Below are 12,847 nucleotides of genomic sequence, written 5' to 3'. Positions count from 1 at the left end.
ATCTAAAGCTTTGTCTCACTTGTCTCTAATTATATCAACCCATATTCACTGAAAGACTGCAGTAATGGTCTTATGACACATTTCAATTTATCTTGAATTTTAAACATACAATTACCAAAGTTAAAATCTTATCAACATTACTTTCTTTTACAAATTGGTGACCAATAGCAGCTTTTATCATCCACAAATCAAGCAGCTAGCTCTGTACAATTCTTTATCTTCTCATACCATCTAGTCAAGGGCGTGTTGTTGAACAATTCTTGATGATTTCAGGGCAAGATGATGACATTCTTGAATGAAGAAAGCAGACGGATGCCTTTGTACTCAGGTTCCCGATGTACAGTGAATGCTTTCATGAAGAAATAAACTGGTTTGTGTGGGTTTAGTCTTGGTGCTGATTCAATGCTGCACATGGGCAATAGGGAAGGGTGTAGTTCACTGGAACTCTATAAAAACACAATTCCGGGCTCTGTGGTTGGGTGTGGGTGTTTCACAATCACTGTCCTCTCAGCAGTGACCGGACCAGACATTAGGTCACTGGAAGTTAGTTTGGCTGAGTAGTTTGTCAGTATGAATGCAAACTCATTTGCTATTAATAATACTATGTTCAAAAATAGAGCTTAAAATAAATATACAGGGATGGAAAATACCAATGTTAGGGAAAATAACGAAAAATGTAACACGTCTTCATTATCGATGTTGTTTGATCAATGATTCCTGAGAAAAGAATGGTTAAGGACAGAGTAAAAATGCTGTTTTTTATCCTCCACATTTTCTGTCTGCAGGAGCAGAATGAAATTATTGTCTAGAATTTACATCAGCTACATTTTAAGTTTGACTATGAAAAACAAACCTGAAATGGCATAATAAACAACAGCAAATAGAAATGCTTCCAGCCAGCAGGGAGTTTGCCCCTTGATATACATTGACTCCAGGTGTGTGAGGGCTCCTTGATATTCCCATCGGTCGACTCCAGCCTTGATGTCAAGGATTGTCACTTCCACCTCACTTCTGCAATTCTGCTTTCAATGTTTGAGCCAATGCTTGACTGAATTCAGGAGATGGCAGAACCCAAACTGAGGGGAGTGGCAAGTTCTGGAGCACAAGCTTTCAGTACTGTTGTTGGAGTGTTGTCAGGATCCACAGCCTTTGCAGTGCCCATTGCCTCCAGATGATGGTTGTCATCTTGTGGAGTGAATCAGATTGGCTGAACACTGACATCAGGTGAACATGAGGACTGCAGATGCTGGAGATCAGAGTCAAATGGTGTGGCACTGGAAAAGCACAGCAGGTCAGGCAGCATCTGAGGAGCAGGGATGTCAATGTTTTGGCATAAGCTCTTTAAGAGGATATTCATGTCACATTCCTGATGAAGAGCTTATGCCCAAAACGTTAATTATCCTGCTCCTCAGATGCTGCATGTCCTGCTGTGGTTTTCCAGAGCCACACGCTTTGAACAATGACATCAGTCACTCTGGGGACCACTGGAGGAGGCCGAGATGGATCATCCACTCATCTACACTCTCTTTAGGTCTTTCCTGGAGAACGCATAGCTCCCTAATTGAGTCATCACATCTCATTCTAACATAATCCATCTTCTTTCTCTTGACGAGAGATTCAATTTCTTTAGTAAACCACGGGTCCCTCACTCAACCACTTCCTCCCTGCCTGACAGGTACATTTTTATCAAGGACACGCAGTAGCTGTCCCTTGAATAAGTTCCACAATTCAACAGTGCCCATCTCCTGCAGTTTCCTTCCCCATCCGATGCATCCTAAATCTTGCGTAATCACATTGTAATTGTCTTTCCCTCACATATAATATTTGTCCTGCGGTATATACCAATCCCCTTCTATCATTAAAGTAAACATAACCGAATTGTGGTAACTATCACCAAGTGCTCACCTACCTCCAAATCTAACACCTGGTCGGGTTCATTACCCAGTCCTAAATCTAATGTGGCCTCACCTCTTGTTGCCTTGTCTACTTATTGTGTCAGGAAACCATCTTGCACACATTGGACAAAACTGACCCATCTAAAGTACTCAAGTTATTTGGAAAGTTCAAGTCCCCCATTACAACTACCCTGTCACCCTCGCTCCTATCGAGAGTCATCTTCGCTATCTGATCCTCTGCATCTCTGGAACTATTTGGAGGCTGATAGAAAACTCCTAATAGGGTGACCTCTCTTTTCCTGTTTCTAACAGCCCATACTACCTCAGTAGACAAGTCCTCAAAAGTCCTTTCTGCCACCGTAATACTGTCCTTGACTAACAATACCACACCTCTCCCTCTTTTACCATCTTAGATGTTTCAGTAAGAACAGAGAAGTCCCAGAACCTGTAATACCCATTCCTGTCACTGCTCTACCCATGTCTCTGAAATAGCCACAACATTGAAATCCCAGGTACCAATCCATGCTGCAGGTTCACTCACTATATTCCGGATGCTCCTGGCGTTGACGTATTCGCACTTCAAACCAATTTCTTGCTTGCTGGTGCCTTCTTGCAATCTTAAAATCTTAGTTCTACCTTCTCTACTCTCAACCTCCAGTATGCTCAAACAACAATTTCAGTTCCCATCCCCTGTTGAATTAGTTTTAATTCACCTAAAGAGCATTGGTAAATCCCTCCTCTTGGATATTGGTACCCTTCTGGTTCAGGTGAAAACTATCCCCAATTATCTAGGAATCCAAAATCCTCCCTCCTGTACCATCCCTGTAGCCATGTGTTCAACTCCTCTCTCACCCTATCCCTCACCTTGCTTGCATGTGGCATGGGCAACAAACCAGAGATAACAACTTGGTTTGTTCTAGCACTAAGCTTCTAGCCTACTCCCTAAATTTTTGCTTTAAATCCCCATCTCTCTTTCTACTTATGTCATTGGTGCCTATGTGGATCATGACACAAGGATCCTGAAAACTCAGAGACAGCATGACTCCGGCACCTGGGAGGCAACACATCAACTGTGAGTCTCTCTCGTTCCAAAAGAACCTCCTATCAATCCCCCGACTATGAGTCCTCAATGACTAATGTTTTGCTCCTCTTTCCCCCTTCCCTTCTGAGCAACAGGGAAAGATTCTGTGCCAGAGACCTGTGCCCCATTGATTACCCCTGATAAGTTGTCCCCGCCCAACTGCATCCAAAACAGTGTACTTGTTGGTGAAGGGAATGACCACAGGGGTTCCTGCACTGCCTGCCGGTTCCCTTTCTGTCCCCTGATAGTAGCCCATCTACCTTCTTCCTTTACCTGAGGTATGACTACATTCCTGTAACTCTCTTAATATCACCCTCCACCTCTCGAATGATCAGAATTTCATCCAGCTCCAGCTCCAGTTTCCTAACGTGGTTTTCAAGGAGCTGAAATTGGATACATTTCCCACAGATGAAGTCGGCAGGGGCACTAGCAATGACCCTTACCTCTCACATTCTGCAGGAGGAACATTCAACTGCCGTAACCTCCATTCCAACCATTCTAAATTCCTAATGAGACGACTGAAAAACCTTTAAAAAAAGAAAAACGTCACCTTACCAATCTGGCACACAGGACCTTTTTATTTAGTCACAGGAGGAGGTCAGATGAGACACTACCCAAGTAGGGTTTCAGGTAAAGCAACCACCCAAATAAGAAGCCTCATTTACCCAGCAGTCCCGTGTCTGCTCCTGCTCAGAGTGCGCTCCACCTATACACGATGTAAGCTTTTATATCTTTGATATCTTTTAAAATGTACTTTCCCGTCCGGCCTCTAGTCCTCACTATCATTCCTCCCACTCCAATTGCTGCTGACAAAATGCACTTCTGCCTAAAGATTGTTGTGAGCGTCTCAGGTCTCAGCCTTGTCTTTTGCACTGATGTCCTGGGTATTCCTTCCCAGGTAATTCAGAAAGAGCTGCCATGTCTTGTAAATGACTTTCATTTTATGGTGCACCGTGTTTGTGAGGAAATCCAAACACCAACCCAACAGGCCTGGAGAGTTGTCAGACACCCAGCTGATCAAAATGTTTTTCCTCACGCAGTAAGTGGGAATATTAAAGAGCTTTTTTCCCATGTGCGTCTAAGGAAGATAAATTCGACAAGCCAAAGGGAAGAGAAACGGGTCTACTTTCACTTCCGTCCCAGGACCCTCTCTATTATTCCTGCCACAGGGCTCCACAACCTACAAAGCTTGTGGCATAATCACAAACAATGGGTGAGGATACCCGTAAATATTTTGCACTTGGGGCACATTGGAGATGCTCCCTTTTTGAATTTCTCAAGATGATCTGGTGCCAAATGAACCCTATGGAGAAACTTTAACTGCAGGCGTGTGTTCTGTTGCAGATCGAGATCTTTCTCGCATTCTCCCAAATGTCCTCCCACGTCTCTGAGAGGATCTCCACTTCCAACTCTTGCTCCCAGACCTCAAATAATCGCTCAATGTTGTTCGAGGTACCATCCCCCAGTAAGTGATAGAGAGTTATTAACCAAGTGAGTGCTTGTGGTATGAAGCACTTTCCTCTCTGTGTCAGACCTATAGAGGTTGGTCAAAAGCATTGTCTATTTTTGGATAAAGATTTTTTGGATAATCTGAAAATAAAGATCCCTGCTGGGCCACCCATACTTGTGGCTCATTTGGTCAAAGGACATCATGACCGCCCCTTCAAACAGGTCCACAAACAGGAGACTCACCCACAGTTTGAATCCAGGGTCCAACATCCTTGACCGGAATCCCGGAGTACCAACCATAGGGATAAGAAACAAAATTTTAGATAAACCACCCTCGCACTGTCACCTTGCTCTCCATGCTTTGCCCATATTAATAATTATTGGATTCTGACAGTATTCCATAACTCTTCTCGTCTTATCCATGAACAACAGACTAGTTAGGGGCACTTTGCCTGGGAGGCCTCGACATCCAACCACATTGACCTTGGTTCCTCACAGGCCCAGTCACTCACGAAGGACGGAAGGGAGCTTAGTTTGTATCTCTTAATATCCGGAAAGTCAACCCCCACCCCTCCAACCCTCGAGGTATCTGCGATTTGGCAAGCTTAATGAGCAGCCACCTGTGACGCCAAATAAAAGAACTAAACCAACCGGAGAGTCTCTGCAAGGTTTGCTGGGGACACATCAGAGGGAGCATTCGCATAGGACTTAACAGACAAGGAAGGACATTCATTTTGATAAAGGCTATTCAACCTAACCGGGAGATTGGAAGGGCCTCCCAAACTTGAAGGTCTTGTCTAACCTTGTCAAGCAAATGAGCAAAGCTAACCTTAAATAATTGATCCAAAGTGGGAGTAGCAAAAATACCTAAGTAAAGAGAATTCCCGCGAACATTTAAAGGGGAATGGTAATTCACCTTCGATATCACCTGCCCAAGGGCATAGCCTCTGACTTTGCAAAATCTCCCGAAAAAGAACCAAATAAGTGAATACATTGTGTAAATGAGGGACAGAAACTGCTGGTTTGATAAGGAGAGAACATTATCTGCATTTAACATAACCTTATGTGCTCTTGCTCCCACTGCTGGGTTCGTTATTTTAGGATCGCCTCTGCCAAAGGCTTGATCATTGACATAAACAGTACTGATACTGAGGTTACTGACTTTACACCATTGGTGAGAACTGCGGCTACTATATAGAACTTCCACCCATCTGACTATGACCTCACCTAGACCGAATTGTTCCAGAGTATAATAAAGATATGGCCTCTCCACCCGCGTCTGAAGAGATCATCAAATCCTGAACGAATCATTGCTGACACGCTTGGATCATATTCAGTAATCTTCTAGTATTATTGGAGGACCTACAGCCCTTTATTAAACCTATCTGGTCCTCCTGAACAATGCAGGATAACACATTCTCCAATCATATTGCAAATGTCTTGGATAAAATTTTAAAGTCCGAATTTAACAGCGAAATTGGCCTATTTCCTTTCTTGAGAATGAGATAGATGTTAGCCTGTCTCAAGCAGGACAGTCATGACTGTACGAATAATTGTACATTTCCAGCATCCATTCACTCGGGAGATCATCAACGCTGGGTACCTTTCCTCTTTGGAGCTTTCTTACTGCCTCCTGTATCTCTTGCACTGTCAAGGAGACGTTAAGAAGAGACACCGGTTCCAAGGTCAAGTCTGGAAGGTCCAGGTTCTTAAAAAAAGACTCCATCTTAGCCCACTGATCCTCACAACATTCCGACCAATATAGTTCAAAGTAAAAAAAACTCCAAAATGTTGCCGCATTGATCCTTTCAGAGTCACATGTAAGAATCCCAATGCCTTCTTCAGTTGATGTAATGGATTTGAGGCTACACTTTTTCCTGGCCAGATTTGCCTGGTATTTGCCTGCCTATCGCCATGCTCAAACAGCCTTTGTTTTGTGAAAGAGAGTTCTCTCTTCACTGTCTGAGTGAGCATGGAGTTCAAAGTAACCCGGAGAGCTGTGACCCGCTGCAATTTAGTCACTGATGGCCTATCAAAATATGCTGTCTCAGCTGCCTTCCAGCATACCTTGAGCAGATGTTGGTGCTCTCGCTTCTGTCTCTTCCTGCTCGCCAAATAAGGGATAACTACCACACACCACCCCCCCCCCCCCCCCACACCCCAGTGTAGGCCTTAGCAGTGTCCCAGAGTATAGACGGGTTATTAACTGTATCCAAATTGATAGCCAAGAACGCTTTAAACTCACTGAAGAAGTACTTGACAAACTTACTGTCCTTGAGGATAAAAGGATCTTTTTCGGGAGATTTTGCAAAGTCAGAGGCGGGTGATATCGAAGGTGAATTGCCATTCCCCTTTAAATGGTCGCAGGAATTCTCTTTACTTAGGTATTTTTGCTACTCCCACTTTGGATCAATTATTTAAGGTTAGCTTTGCTCATTTGCTTGACAAGATTAGACAAGACCTTCAAGTTTGGGAGGCCCTTCCAATTTCCCGGTTAGGTTGAATAGCCTTTATCAAAATGAATGTCCTTCCTTGTCTGTTAAGTCCTATGCGAATGCTCCCTCTGATGTGTCCCCAGCAAACCTTGCAGAGACTCTCCGGTTGGTTTAGTTCTTTTATTTGGCGTCACAGGTGGCTGCTCATTAAGCTTGCCAAATCGCAGATACCTCGAGGGTTGGAGGGGTGGGGGTTGACTTTCCGGATATTAAGAGATACAAACTAAGCTCCCTTCCGTCCTTCGTGAGCGACTGGGCCTGTGAGAAACCAAGATGCTGGACATGCTGCGAACCTGTTCCGATGCTCTTAATCTCAACTTCCAAATTCACTGCCGCATGATCAGAAATGGCTATGTTTCCAATGTTATAGGACATCATCGAATCCATAAAAATCAAGGTGCTCGCAAAAGGTCAATCCTGGTGTGACACTCCTGTGGATTAGAGAAAGTGGTGAAGTCCCTACCTGTAGGGTGGACACATCTCCAGACATCCACCAGCCCCAATTCCATAAGTCAACCAAATGCTTGGATTGTTTTTTTTAGATTAGATTAGATTACTTACAGTGTGGGAACAGACCCTTCGGCCCAACAAGTCCACACCGACCCGCCGAAGCGCAACCCACCCATACCCCTACATTTACCCCTTACCTAACACTACGGGCAATTTAGCATGGCCTATTCACCTGACCCGCACATCTTTGGACTGTGGGAGGAAACCGGAGCACCCGGAGGAAACCCACGCAGACACAGGAAGAACGTGCAAACTCCACACAGTCGCCTGAGTCGGGAGGAGAGAGGTATTCAGGGGATCTTTGGGCATTCTATCCACTGTGGGGTGCATGGGGCAATTAAAATCTCCCTCTATGATTGTGTGTCACATTCCAAGGGCAATCAACTTAGAAAATGCATCAGTCAGGAATCTGAGAGGGTGTGCCAGGGCACAGTAGACATTTAGAATGCCAAGCTCTTCACCATGTATTAAAGCTTTAAGCATTACAAACCACCCAAATTCATCTTTAACTTGATCTAGTCATTTAAATGGAAGACTCTGCTGGACAAGTGAGAAAACACCCGATCAAACCCACTCTGCTGTAACTTAAGGTACTCCAAATCATCACGATGGGTTTCTTGCAACAGAGCAACATCAACCCTCTCCTTCCTGAGACTTGAAAGTACTATTTTTCCCTTGACCGGCGAGTGACTCTCCTTAAGATTTCCAGTGCACTATTTGAGAATACACTTCGCCATATTCCTCTATAACAACTCTTGAACCCCCAAGAGGAAGAACCCTACTCACAATGTGCTGAGGATAATCAAATAAAGACTCATAGAATCTAAAAAATACACACACTAAAACTACCTTAAAAAAACTTTCAAAAACTACCTCTACTAAAAACCAACAAACTAAACCAATTACAACATAAAAAAAAACTTGATGGGAGATTATCCCCTCAGCCCTACATTACCCACATACACCTCTGGAACTCCTTCTAGCTTAAGCTATGCGCCAAACTCAGACGAAGGATAAAGAACAAAAATAGGTATTATGGACAATGAAATTCAAAGTGAACACTTCACCCATCACAACCGAGCATTGATCTCAATTATCACTGTGAGAAAAAAACACTTTCTGTAATGTAATACAATAATAAAGAAAAAGAAGAGGGACATGAGGTCGAGAAAAAAAGGGAAAGGGAAAGGAGACCATTATTGTTCATGTTCTTTGGACCATCCGGTCTATTTCAAAGTGTCCAAAAAGTGTTTTGCTTTTTCTAAGGAGTCAAATACATGCACGGACCCTTCATGATGAAAATGGAGCACTGCTGGGTACCTGATGGAATATCGAATGCTGAATTCTCCCCTGGTAAGTATGAGAGAAGCTGGTTTTACTGGTTTAACACACACTAACAACAGAAATACAACCTGAAGGTGTGCAGATGGTGCATGCACACAGAAAGCTTTTTGAGAAGCCAGAGGGTATTTACAGCTGTTACATGATCTCTTGTCATTTACAAGCAACAACAGGAGAAGGTCTTTTCAAGATCATTGTCATCGTGTTTTTGTACCGACAATGAAAGAACATTTCAGAGGTTGGGGATGCTATTCCATTACTGGACAAATGGTCAGGCTCACTGTCATAAACCTAAATTTGTGTACAGGAACATTTTTACCAATTTCCTGTCTCCCAACTTCAGGGCCAGGGTGGGGCAGTGTAATCAGGGGGATGGATATTCCTATCTGTAACTGTGAGCATGAATCGTTAAGGATGTGGTTCCTGCCCAGACCCAGGGTTAAAGACATGTCCGCACAACAGGAGAAGATCATGGAGAGGGCAGGGAGGGATCCAATTTGTTGCCACCCACATTGGTGCCAGGGACAATCATAGAATGAGAAAGGAGATTCTGCTGAAAGATTCCGAACAGTTTGGAGTTAAATTAAACGGCACAACTTCCAAGGTAATAATCTCAGGTTTATTACCTGAGTCATGAGTAAACTGGTAAAGAGTAAATAAAGTTAAGGAGTTATGTGCATGGCTCAAAGATTGGTGTGGGAGGAATGGGTTTCAGATCATGATGCACTGGCACCAGTACTGGGGTAGAATGGAGCTGTTCTGCTGGGATTGGCTTCACATGAACATGGGAGCAGTGTCCTGGTGATTCATATAACCAGGGCTGTAGAGAGGGCATGAAACTAATTAGAGGGGGTAGGGTTTGGGAGAGGGGCAATGTGGGATTACAAAGGAAGAGAATTTGGCAGTATTACAGGGCAGCTATTTGGGTAACAATACCCAGAGTGGGATAGGAAGGGTCAGCAAACACAAGCTAGAGAGGCTGCAGTAAATAGTGTCAATACAGGGGGAAAAAATCAGAAAAATATTTCCGAACTGACAGCCAGACTACTGCGACCACTAGGACTCATAACAGCACACAAACCAATAGCCACTCTCAGACAACAGCTCACCAGAACGAAGGACCCGATACCCAGCATGAGCAAAACCAATGTAGTGTACAAAATCCCATGCAAGGACTACATAAAACACTACATAGGACAAACAGGAAGACAGCTAATGGTCCGCATCCATGAACACCAATTAGCCACGAAATTACATGACCAGCTATCCTTAGTAGCCACACACTCAGATGACAAGCAACATGAGTTCAACTGGGACAACACTACCATTATAGGACAAGCCAAACAGAGAACAGCCAGGGAATTCCTAGAGGCATGGCACTCATTCACAGATTCAATCAATAAGCACATCGACCTGGACCCAATATACCGGCCACTGCAGTGGACAGCTGGAACTGACAACCGGAAGTGGCAGGTACAAATCACTATAAATGCCGGAGGAAACACCACAGAAGCGCTTCACAGGAGGGTCCCAAGCATTGAGGATGCCGCCTAGACAGGGGATGAAACGTCTGCAACACAAATTCCCATCCGTTTTTAGGTGGCGGATGTGGTGGAGAATGATGTATTGTATGTGAAAGTTGGTGGGGTGGAAGGTGAGGACCAGAGTAGTTCTGACCTTGTTGTATTGGCAGAGGTGGGGTTCGAGGGCAGAGGTGTGGGAATTAGAGGAGATTAGATTAGATTACTTACAGTATGGAAACAGGCCCTTCGGCCCAACAAGTCCACACCGACCCGCCGAAGCGCAACCCACCCATACCCCTACATTTACCCCTTACCTAACACTACGGGCAATTTAGCATGGCCAATTCACCTGACCCGCACATCTTTGTGACTGTGGGAGGAAACCGGAGCACCCGGAGGAAACCCACGCAGGCACGGGGAGAATGTGCAAACTCCACACAGTCAGTCGCCTGAGGCGGGAATTGAACCCAGGTCCCTGGCGCTGTGAGGCAGCAGTGCTAACCACTGTGCCACCGTGCCGCCCTAAGATGTGTTGGAGAAATTGCAGTCTTTGAAGAAGGAGGCAATCTGAGATTTTCTACGGTGGAATTGGGAATAAGGGATGGCGTTTTTACAGGAGGCATGGTTGGAGGAGATGTAATCCAGGTAGCTGTAGGAGTCTGTGGGTTTGTAGTAGATGTCTGTGGTTAGTTAGTCACCAGAGATAAAGACGAAGAAACCAAAAGAGAAAATGCTGGAAAATCTCAGCAGGTCTAGTCACATCTGTAAGGAGAGAAAGGAGCTAATGTTTCGAGTCTAACTGACTATTTACTAGAACTTTTTCAGAAGGTGACAAGCAGAATAGATAAAGGGGAAGCAGTAGATGTAATGTAACTGGATATTCAAAAGGCATTTGACAAGATACCACACATTAGGTTACTTATGACATGGTGTTGGAAATGGTCTGTTAGCTTGGATGGAGGATTGGGTAACGAATAGAAGGTAGAGAGTTGTGGTAAGGGGCATTTTCAGGATGGAAACCTCTGAATAGTGCAGTACCACAGGCCCCAGTCCTCTGGCCACAACTCTTTGCAGGATATATCAATGGCTTGTGTGAGTAATTTTGAACGAACAAAGCCAGGTTTGCGATGACATTATGATAGATGAGAAGGCTAATGGTGAGGAAGGTAGATAGACTCTACAGAGGGATTCAGACAGCTAATGGAGTGGGCAAAAACTTGACAGATGGAATTTAATGTGGGGAAATGTGAGGTTGTGCACTTTAGCAGGAACAACATAGAGCTGCATATTGTTTATATGGGGAAGAACTCCGCACGCTGCACGTGGATATATTTGCAGGTCCTTGTGTATAGAACAGAAACAGCAGGTAGTACAAGTTCAGCAGGTAACAGGAAAGACAAATGGAAAGTTGGCCTAGTTAAAAGATAAATTTAATTAAAAGATGCTATGTCAACTTAGACACAGTTTTGGGCACAAAAATCTAAACCAAGGCACAAATTAGACTACGCCTAGAATACATTGAACAATTTTGAATCCCTCATTTAAGGAATGATATAGTCACATCGGCAAGAGAGTAGGAATTATTTATCAGCTTGATTTTATATGAGGAAGCATCAAGTCAGTTGTCCCTGTACTTATTGGAGAAAAATTAGAGGCAACCTTAATGAATATATAAGATTCTGAGGGGACTTCACAGTGTAGATGCACTGAGGTTGTTTCCCCTATGCAGGAAAGTGTAGGACTGGCTGGAATGGAGTTTAGCAACAAAGATGATTGAAGAACAATGGCAGAGGTTTACGAAAATAGTTCATGACTCACAGCAAAGACATATATATTCCAGTAAGAAAGTAGCATTTTAGGAAGTGGGTAAGCCAACTATAGTTAACCAGAGATATTAAGGTATTAGATTGAATGAAAAAGAATGTACACTATGACAAGGATTAATGATAAGCAAGAAGATTGGAAGAGTTTTTAAAGTCAATAAAAGGTGACCAACAAATAATAAAAAGTGAGGAAATAAATTTTGAGTCATTGAGTCATACAGCACAGAAACAGACCGTTTGGTTCAACTTGTCCATGCTGACCAAGTTCCCCAAACTAAACTAGTCCCACTTGCCTTCATTTTGCCCATTCCCTGTAAACTTTTCCTATTCATACACCTGTCTAGATATCATTTAAATGGTGTTGCTGTACATGCACTGACCATTTCCTCTGGCAGTTAATTCCATCCAATGTGTGAAAACTTTGCACCTTTAAAATCTTTCACTTCTCACATTAAAAATATACCCTCTAGTTTTAAACACTCCCAGTCTAGAGAACGGACTTTTGCTACCTAACTTATCTATGCCTTTCATGATTTTATAAACTTCTGTAAGGTTCCCCACCAGCCCTTTATGCTCTAGTGAAAATGACCCATCCAAACAGGCTCTCCTTATAACTCAAACCCTCCACTCACAGCAACATCACAGTAAATCATTTCTAAACCCTCTCCAATTTAATAATATCCTTCCTGCAATACGGTGATCAGAACTGTACACAATATTTGAAACGTAG

Source organism: Hemiscyllium ocellatum, chromosome 13 (assembly GCF_020745735.1).
Source record: "Hemiscyllium ocellatum isolate sHemOce1 chromosome 13, sHemOce1.pat.X.cur, whole genome shotgun sequence".
NCBI lineage: Eukaryota > Metazoa > Chordata > Chondrichthyes > Orectolobiformes > Hemiscylliidae > Hemiscyllium > Hemiscyllium ocellatum.
Note: the sequence above shows the minus strand (reverse complement) of the source record.